This window comes from Watersipora subatra, chromosome 8 (genome assembly GCF_963576615.1).
Source record: "Watersipora subatra chromosome 8, tzWatSuba1.1, whole genome shotgun sequence".
NCBI classification, from domain to species: domain Eukaryota; kingdom Metazoa; phylum Bryozoa; class Gymnolaemata; order Cheilostomatida; family Watersiporidae; genus Watersipora; species Watersipora subatra.
In genome coordinates this window covers 32,791,939-32,801,792 of record NC_088715.1, presented here as the reverse complement: position 1 = coordinate 32,801,792, position 9,854 = coordinate 32,791,939, and positions in this window count along the sequence as shown.

The following is a 9,854-nucleotide window of genomic DNA, read 5'->3' as shown; positions in this document are numbered from 1 at the left end:
GATAAATCTGTTAATCCATTCTAAATCAACCTCTTTTCCAATTTTACCTTCTCGAATGGTAGCTTCAAGATCAACCCATTCAAAGATCATCTTCAAATCTGAGGGTGTTATCGATATTTCTTTTACAGATATTGTTGATTCCAAACATTCCCTGCATTCCATCGCACTGCAGACACAGTTGGACTTTAATCTTTTCAATGACACAACTTTTCTAAAAGCAGCTGTTCCTAGAATGTAGTATAAACATTCCTCGGTGAGATGTGTACGAATTTGTTCATTTTCGTCAAGTTGAACCAAGATGTTATCCGGGATTATTTCTGCAACCTCGAATGGAACAAAATCTTTAATCAGAATGTTTTGAGCCATGTTACTATGAGAAAGTCTACATTCGAAGTGATTTTACATTGGATAGTATATTGAATTTATATGAGCTTAGTTATATATTATTGATATTGTATATACGAAAAGAAGAGTCAATGAAGAAAATAAAATTTTATAGTAATAATACATCGTGGAGCAAAACTCTACTATCATATATACTTAGCAACAAAATCACTTCTAAAAATTATGCTAAAATATATTCTGTGCTCACTCCATCGTTACATACTCTTCTTTTTGAATAAAAATATGTTAATCCTGTTCTGAGTTGAGTGTATGAGAACACTCTATTGTCTTTTTTTACAAAGCCTTTGTTTATCCCTTCCTTAGGAAATCTTGATTGTAATACTTTTAAAAAAGTGTCTTTTGTAAAACTATTCGTAGTTTTACTTAATCCTTTACTGCCATGCTTTGTAGAATGAGTTTCATCATTCCAGCAAAAGTAAGTCTTAGAATTTAAGGCTACTATTCCATGACCTGAAAATTCTACTTTGAATAAACCAGGAGTCCTTATATCATATTGATATACTTCTTTGCAACAATTTTGTAATTCCCACAACTTTGTAGGATCAGATTTACAGAGTTGGAAATCATCCGCGTGTCGTTCGCAATACATCCTAGGAAACCATTTTCCATATTCTTTGTAGTATATATCAGCAATCTCTTTTCTAACGATATTATCCATAGGTGCTGAAAGAGCCATGTAGGCACTATCTGTATCCATCGCCACATACTGGAAGTCCTTTCTGTCGAAGTATCTAAAATAAAAAAATTTCAATCCTTAATTCTTGTTATCTTAGTATTATAATACTCTCATTTCAAAAATTTATCATTCAAATGTTTACCATTATACATATTTTTTCTACAAGATACAAATGAGATTACTCACCTATCCATGAAGTCATAGTAGAACTCCAACATCCGAAGTTTAGCCAGTTGTAATATGGAGAATCCGATATGTACAGGTATATCCATCTTCATCTGAATAAATATATATATACAGTCTTATTAGATTCCTTTACATATATTACTCCAAGTAAATTTTTCATTATGATTCAATTATATCAATAAGATAATAAATATATACTACTAACCGAAGACTTGTGTTGAGTCAACTCATAGAAGCTATCATCGATTTCCTCCAAAGATTCAAATCTGTGTGATCGTATTCTCAAGGATGCTTCATAATCTCCTTGAATATACTTGACATTTCGATGTTTTAATTTCTCAGTGATTGTTTTCCCGTACGATGAATTTCCAATGAGTTTATTGGTTGTGGCTATCAATTCTTGGTCAGGATCTTTGTCACCAGCTCTTCTAGCATTTGAGACAGATTCTCCAAATGACTTGAAAACTCTTCTAGGGGTGTATTCTATGAGTTGATATATTTTGGTTATAATCATCCCATGATTAAGATACCATTTTGCTAAAGTGGTGAGTAGTAAAATTTTTTGTCCAAACATACTCCCCACCAAAGTTCGTTGTTCTTGAGGTAGCATTCCTTCCTTTTCAGCAAATTCTTTCATACTTTCACTAAGATGATTTCTATTCAAAGATGTATTCTTGAAAATGGGGCTCATTTCTGAAAACTTTTCGTATAAGTTTTCAGGAACAGATATATCGCATTCAATGAATCCATATATCTCCCCTTTTATAATCTGCTGAATAATCTCATCCTCGGTGGCAAAGGAATTGGAAGGATAAAACTCTTCGTTGAAGATACTAATAAAGTTCTTAATCTCGGTGTTATCCTCAATCATCTTGTCCCATTCACACTCCCAGATTCTTACTAAACGATATCCAAGTTCTTTAACATATTCTTCCTTCTTTTTCGTTTCCTCCAGAACTTCACTCATGGGTCGATTCTTATATGGATGTATACTTATTCCTTTGGTCTTGTTACAGTTATGTCCATGCCAGAAACATCCATGAAATTGAAACACTGTATTCGATTCTTCACAATATCCATCAACAGGAAGATTATGTTGTCCAATTCTAAATTCTTTATCATTGTTTTCATGTAAGATTTGAATATTGTCCTTCCAAGTCAAAAATTGTAACCATCCATGAGCAGCCTTGCTATTTTTTCGAGGATGAGTGTATGCAAATCTATTTTCGAATCGCCTTATTCTAGGGTTTCCAGTAGGCATTTCTTGCATCATACTCCACAAATATAATGCATTTGCATCAACTCCTAGAATAAGTTCACAAAGTTTGGATTCCTTTCCAAACTTTCTTTCTCGAATCAGTGTTTTCTTCGACTCATGAAGTCTGTGAAAAATAATGCTAGGTCCACCTACGATATTGTCCTTGATGGTAAAGTAAATATCTTTATCGTTTTCCTTGATCAGACAGACAGGTTGACAAGTTTTGAAATGATGTGATGAGATCGTCTGATGATGAGAACTCATAGGATGAGGAGGTGAATCTGAAAGTTTCAACATCCATTTTACCGCCAATCCAGGAAGTGAAATGGCGTCTTTCAACATATCGATTCCCATGGTTCTGTAAACTTTTTTTTGTTTTTCTACAGCTTCAACAAATGGTACTACATCGAGATTGTTGTACCATACTAGAAAATCTTTTAACGTTTTCATCTTTTCTTGTTTCCAAATGTTTAAACAGATTTCATAATCAGCATCCGAAATATGTTCATCTCTCAAAGAACTGTAAAAGCATTCTTTAGGTGGTAGAAACGGTTGTTTCAACTTCTCAAGATCATCCATATATTCATAAGGATAGAATCCTTTTTGTTGAGAACATTTGAAAGCTTTGAGATACTTTGCATAGGAAAATGCTGGAGCAATGAAGTTGGAAATATCCAAGAATTTGAATCTTCTTGATTGAATACAGCTCATCTTGTTTGTTCTTTTCACTACTAAATCAAAATCTTCATCTTCTGTGTCTTGAAGACATCGAAGTAGAGGTCCTTTCATCACATTCAGGTCGTAGTTTTGTGAATTAAATCCTAGAATCGGATTACATGAGATGAATTTGTCGAAACGTTCAAATAAATGACGAAATCCCTCTCTTGAATGGTATACTCGAGGATTGGAAAATTTGCAGAATTTAAATCTTTCTTCAACTTTTCCTTGCTTTTCAGCTTTTGCCTTCATCATCTGTCTAATGTAGTAAAGTTTTTTTTCAAGGATATCCCGGGCTTCATCAGCAATTTGGGAAATATACTGAACAAAAAAAGATATACCAGAATCAGTATCTCCCTCACTTACAAAACACTTTGGATCCTTAAATCCGGGTACATTTGAACAAACTGATATACTCATCAATTCGTGTCTCGATGTGAATGTAACCGAATTGGAATTTGGTGGAAGGTCGGATTTTGGAAGATAACACTCGATATCATAGGTGATTAAAAAAGGATAATAAGTATCTTCCTCAGCCACGGATATTCCTATCTCTCGTTTCAGTTGTTCGAAAATTGTAGGTGTTGCCTTAAACTTTCCTCCTTCGAAGATGAAGTTTGTTACTGTTTCTTGACTACATTTATGTCTCTTGAAATTTCCTCTTTTTGTAAAGCTCACTTCACAGGAAGGACAACTAAACCCTTTAGTATAAGCATTAACATCCTTGATGAAACTGAAATGAGAGTTCTGCAAATCGAGGAAGAGTTCCTTTCCCTCTTTTTGGGTCGATGTCCAGATGACTGTTGAGGTTTCATCAGCATTCAGAGATAATACGGTTATACGGATGTCAAAACACTTCTCAAGAGAAATTAAGTCTCCTAACTCAATTCCAGGAAAATTCTTCATCAGATCTTTGGAGGATGAGGAAGGAGAAGAAATGTGTTTCGAGTACTTTTGAAATAGCATCTTCACAAGTTGCTGTTTTGGTCTTTGTCTGGTGCAACTACATCGCTTTGAACACTCACACATCTCCTTCAATGCTAAACATCTGAAGAAACAGAGATTGTCTGTGTAAGGAGTGCAGCTCATAGTGATTACATGTCGATTGTTAAGAATGTGAGACGGAAGATCTGAAGCCACTCCTATTTGCCCCATTCCAATCAATTTATAGAAATAGAATGAAATATTGGTAATTACATTCAATTTCCAAGCTGTATTCGGGCGTTCTCGCATCGCTATAGCAGCAAGATCTTGTCTTGTCAATTCTTCAAAAAAATTCTGTAGTTCCTGTCTTGTTGTAATCAGTTTTGCTTTTTTGAAAATTGTAGCATTATTCGATGAAGCATGAAAATATCTTAATTCTCCTGAGGCTTTATGTTCAAGAATGCATCCCACACTACAATTTAATTTAGCTCTTGTTTGTAACCCATTCCAAGTTGTCAACATTTCGTTCCATATTTTTTCCGAATGGTTTGGAGTTGGAAGTTCTGCTTGAGGAATATTTCCATTCCAGAAATTTACGTTTAACGTTTCAACAACTCTTCCTCGTCGTCTTTTTGTTTTCATAGCATTCCAATATCTTCTTATTAACTCATCCCATGCCTCATCATCATTAACAGGAATGATATCCTGATTAACTTGTTCTCTTTCATTTTCGATAGGAACGATGGGCTCGACTCTATCATTAATACCAACTAAATTGTCATCATCAGCGTCCACTTCATTTTCGTTTCTTTCGATTTGATTTGTAGGTTGATCAGATAAATATCTATTTTCTTTGATTTCATTTGTATTTTCTTCTTCTGATACATCTGATTCATCGGATTCATCATCAGCAAGATTTTGAGTAATAGGAGTTACTGTTATCTTAGATCGTCTAAGATCTCCTCTTCCAATTTGAGTTGAAGCAGAACGAAATGAAGAATGATGAGAAACAATCTTTACTTTTTCGAAAATGAAAGGGGGATTGGAAACTTGTATAATAATCGAGGCATCATCATCATCATCATATTCGTGATATTGTTCCGAAGAATCATTAGTTGATGTTGTAAACGATTCTGAACTTTCATTCGATTGGAGATGAATGTGTTTAACATGTCTTTTGAGGATTGATTTTTTGTTAAATGAAGTCGAACATTCTAAGCAGATATATTTATTAGCTGAAACGGATGATACACTTCTTTCCCTACTTCTGCTTCTTTCTCTATTATCAATTGAAGTGGAAGGAGCAGAATTTTCCGATGGAATTAAATTATGCTCTCGTGAAAGCTTGAACATCTTTGAGGAAGATTTCCAGCTGCCAAGAATTAAAAATCTCATTTTACTATTCTCTTTACATTTATTCATTCATTAAAAATTTTTTCCACCAATTATTGTAAATCAACTCACCTCATCAGATTTGCTCCAGTCTCCTTCTGAATGGGAAGATGCCGGATACATTTCCTTGATGTATTCAAATTTCGGAAATATATAATCCAGTGAAACAGAGATAATCCAAAGTTCTGAGAGAAGATTATACATAGATATCCAAATTGTAGAATTAATCCAAACTTTTGTGAGATATATAATCCAGTTAGTTCGGAGAAATATAATCCAGTGAAACAGAGATAATCCAAAATTCTGAGAGAAGATTATACATAGATATCCAAATTGTAGAATTAATCCAAACTTTTGTGCGATATATAATCCAGTTAGTTCGGAGAAATATAATCCAAAGTTCTGAGAAAAGATTATACGTAGATATCCAAATTGTAGAATTAATCCAAACTTTTGTGAGATATATAATCCAGTTAGTTCGGAGAAATATAATCCAAAGTTCTGAGAGAAGATTATACGTAGATATCCAAATTGTAGAATTAATCCAAACTTTTGTGAGATATATAATCCAGTTAGGTAAAGAAATAGTTCGAAGATCTGAGAATTTCATGTATAATAACTCCAGGAAAAAAGTCTCGATAATGGTGAGCCCATCAAACTTAGCTGTATTTATACTAGTCAAGTTCAAGGAGGTGGAACCCGGACAAAAGTTATAAATCTCTTCTAATCCATCTTGTCTCACTCAACTTTCGTGAAAATTGAATTTCGCGAAAGTGAATTTCGCGAAATTGGATTTCGCGAAATTACACATTATATATATATTATATAGTCAACTTTCGCGAAATTGAATTTCGCCAAAAGTGAATTTCGCGAAATTGGATTTCACGAAATTATATATTATATAGTCAACTTTCGCGAAATTGAGTTTCGCGAAAAGTGAACTTCGCGAAATTGGATTTCGCGAAATTACACATTATATATATTATATAGTCAACTTTCGCGAAATTGAATTTCGCGATTTTCAATTTCGCGAAAAGTCTTCTGATATTATGGATGATGCAGCTAAATTTATCAAAACTCATTAATCATTTGATGAGGAGAATTGTATATAACCAGCAGAATTTTACTAAAACGATATCAGTTCTTCATTCAAACTCAGAGAATTAACACACTACACAACTATGGAGGATAATACTCAATCTGGAGTGATAAAACCTGGATCGAATAGTTCAGTGAAGATGATGAAAAAGAGAATTTCACCTGTAACTCTTTCTAACACGACTCCTCCAACGAAGAAGAAGAAATCCAACCAAATCGAAACGAATTTGGAGCAAAGGGCAAAAGATGTGGCAGACAAGTTAAGAACATTAAGTAAGGATACTTTAATGGAGGCAAAATCACTGCAGAAAATGACAGACCTTTCAGTAGGATTGATTATGGAGGTGACAAAAACGGAAGAAGCTCATTCGATCCATGGAGCGTGCTGTATCATTCACTTCAACTATGTGGAAAATGGGATTACTAAATCTACTGCTGTATTTGCTCCAAAACGATTTCTAGATGAATCGCTGTCTTATCCAAGTATTATGGTATATCTTGGATTAAAACCTAAGAGTAATGGACAGGGAAGTTACCATGACTTAAGACGAGTAACAGAAGGAACCTCAACTCCCTTGGACATGAAACGCACTCTAGCCAATCTGAGATCGAAGAGACTTGAAAAACTTATACAACTTTTCGAGACTCGTCATCTCAAGGAGTTCAAAGCACCATCTATTTTCTACTATCACAATGTTGGAACAAGTGAATACAAAGATGCTGAAGGCAAGGTGAATGTGGTACCAACTGTAGCATTTTCAACCAAAGTTGATGGAGAGGAAGTTCAAGGAACTTTAACGATGCCTTCGAGATATGCCCTTTCGTTGAAAGAAAATTATCCGGGTATCATTATATACAAGGGACTAGTAACATCTCACAATATTCGCGAATACTACGATGTAGTAGTCATGGGACATGAAGAAGCAAGCAGATTTTACGAGAGTTCACAATGCAAAAAGGAATCTGCTATCATAGATATTTCCGATGACGATGAGTGAATGATAAACAACTCGATACAAACTTCGTTATAAAGATTGTACATGAACATTTTCTTATTTATATATTCAATGTTTCATTTATACTATATTATCTTTATTGTGTCCTATCTACTTGAACATTTTCATATATTTCAAGTTAAACATAAACTATTTTATTTTTATTGAAACAAAATGATGATGGAAATAATGAATAATACATATAAATATATCTTTTAAAGTGAATAATTTTGTAATAAAACTGATCTTTCATTCAACATATTAATTTCTCCAACAAATTTCAATCTTACATACAAAAAAACCGAAAATAAATTCCTTAAAATTCTTAACCATTCAAGAGCTTCAACATTACAAAAACATCAAATCTTCAAAAAATAACTTTGTACATAAACACTTTCTCATATATATTCAATGTTTCAAATATATAACAATCTCCGGAAAATCAACCCCTCGGTGTCCCAGATATTAACCCCCTCACTCATCCGGTAATCTCTCGCTCTCCTCGATAATCCGCGAGTTCCACTACGGAAAACCAACCAGCCCTCGATGTCCCAGATATTCACCCCCCACTAATCCACCGATAATCCGCGACGATTCGGCCGACTAATCCGCAACGATTCCCCCGACTAATCCCGCGATAATCCACGTTTAATCGGATGACTCATCCCCCACTAATCGGATGACTCATCCACAGATAATCCGCCGATTACGCCGGGAGCGGATCCATACCCCCTCGAATTCAACCCCCTACTCTACACCACAATTTCCCCCCAAACCCCAACATCTCATTCAACTCCACGCAATTCAATCTACACCCCTAGCCAATTTAATTCGCAACCCCCCTTTTTCTATCCCCCGCTGGATCCGTCACTTTTTTGTGTAGATCTGCTCTCTACATACTACTCATATACATATATAACTACTGACATCATTTTTATATATGTATGTTTCTCCAAGTTTGTGTGTTCATCATATTGCTTGTCCAGCTATAACTATTAAAATCTTGATAATGAAATTACGCATTTCGATGGATTTGAACTCGCGACAAATACCACAAACGCATTGATAAGTTTCTTATCCGGATACTCTCCCACTGAGCTAGAACGGCATAGCGATCATACCTGCGTTTTCATATAGGGTATACACAATGCGTGTGCTAATTACTTTAGCCTTGCATCCACGAGTGACGATGCCTCTGTTCAGAAATACTTTGGGACCTAAGTATATGCAACGCGATGCTTCTTCAGTATTTTTTTGTTAGGGCTAATTTAATCTGCCGAACGATATCGACAATAAACTATCTCGAACTTGAAATATGGTGAGTTGTGTACTGATTATATACGTACAGTGGAACCTCGGTTCTCGAACGCTTTGGTTCTCAACCAACTCGGTTTTCGACCAAAGATTTTGAGAGTTGTTCATCTCGGATCTCGAACATAAATTCGGAGCATGCACATTAGAATTGGAACAGCTCTGGAAACACCATAGAAACATTCGCTAAAAAACGGAGAAGCAATTTACGCTTCATAAATCTTTTACAAAAAGGGAGGAACCATCTGGGACGACGTCTCGTCTACCAAAGAGATTTCCTAGAGAGATAACCCCTCCAGTCGAGTTACCCTAAATTGTTTTGGAAGAAGATTCTCCTTCAAAGATGTGAAGTAAACGTGCCATTGATGTTTATATTTTCTGTTTTAAACGATTTTTGATGTAATTGATCTGTTGCATTTTTGTTGCTGTTTCCTTATCAATTTCTGCAATTATAGTTATTGGATCTAAACTGGTAAGTCTTCTGATGTTTTAAAAGCAAAAAATACATACAAAAAAGTTACTTTGTTTTTTTCCATCATCTTAAATAGTAAACAATTTTTTTCAAATTGAACACAATCTATATCTACCCATTTTTTAATTATAGTACGCAGTGTACAGTTTTTGGTGTAAAATGTTGAAATAAATACTTTACCGAAGCTGTTTTCTAACATTTGAACGGATTAAAATTTACATAATTTTATTCTAATGAAAAAATTTGTTTCGGATCTTGAACCACTCAGTTTTCTTCAAAAACTGAGTTATTTGAAATTATTTTGTTAACTCGGTTTTAACATTGTTAAAACCGAGGTAACAAAAACTCAGTTTTTGTTATGGTTCCACTGTACGCTATTAAAAGATATATGTCGCTGAAAGTTATGAGATTTTAAAATTA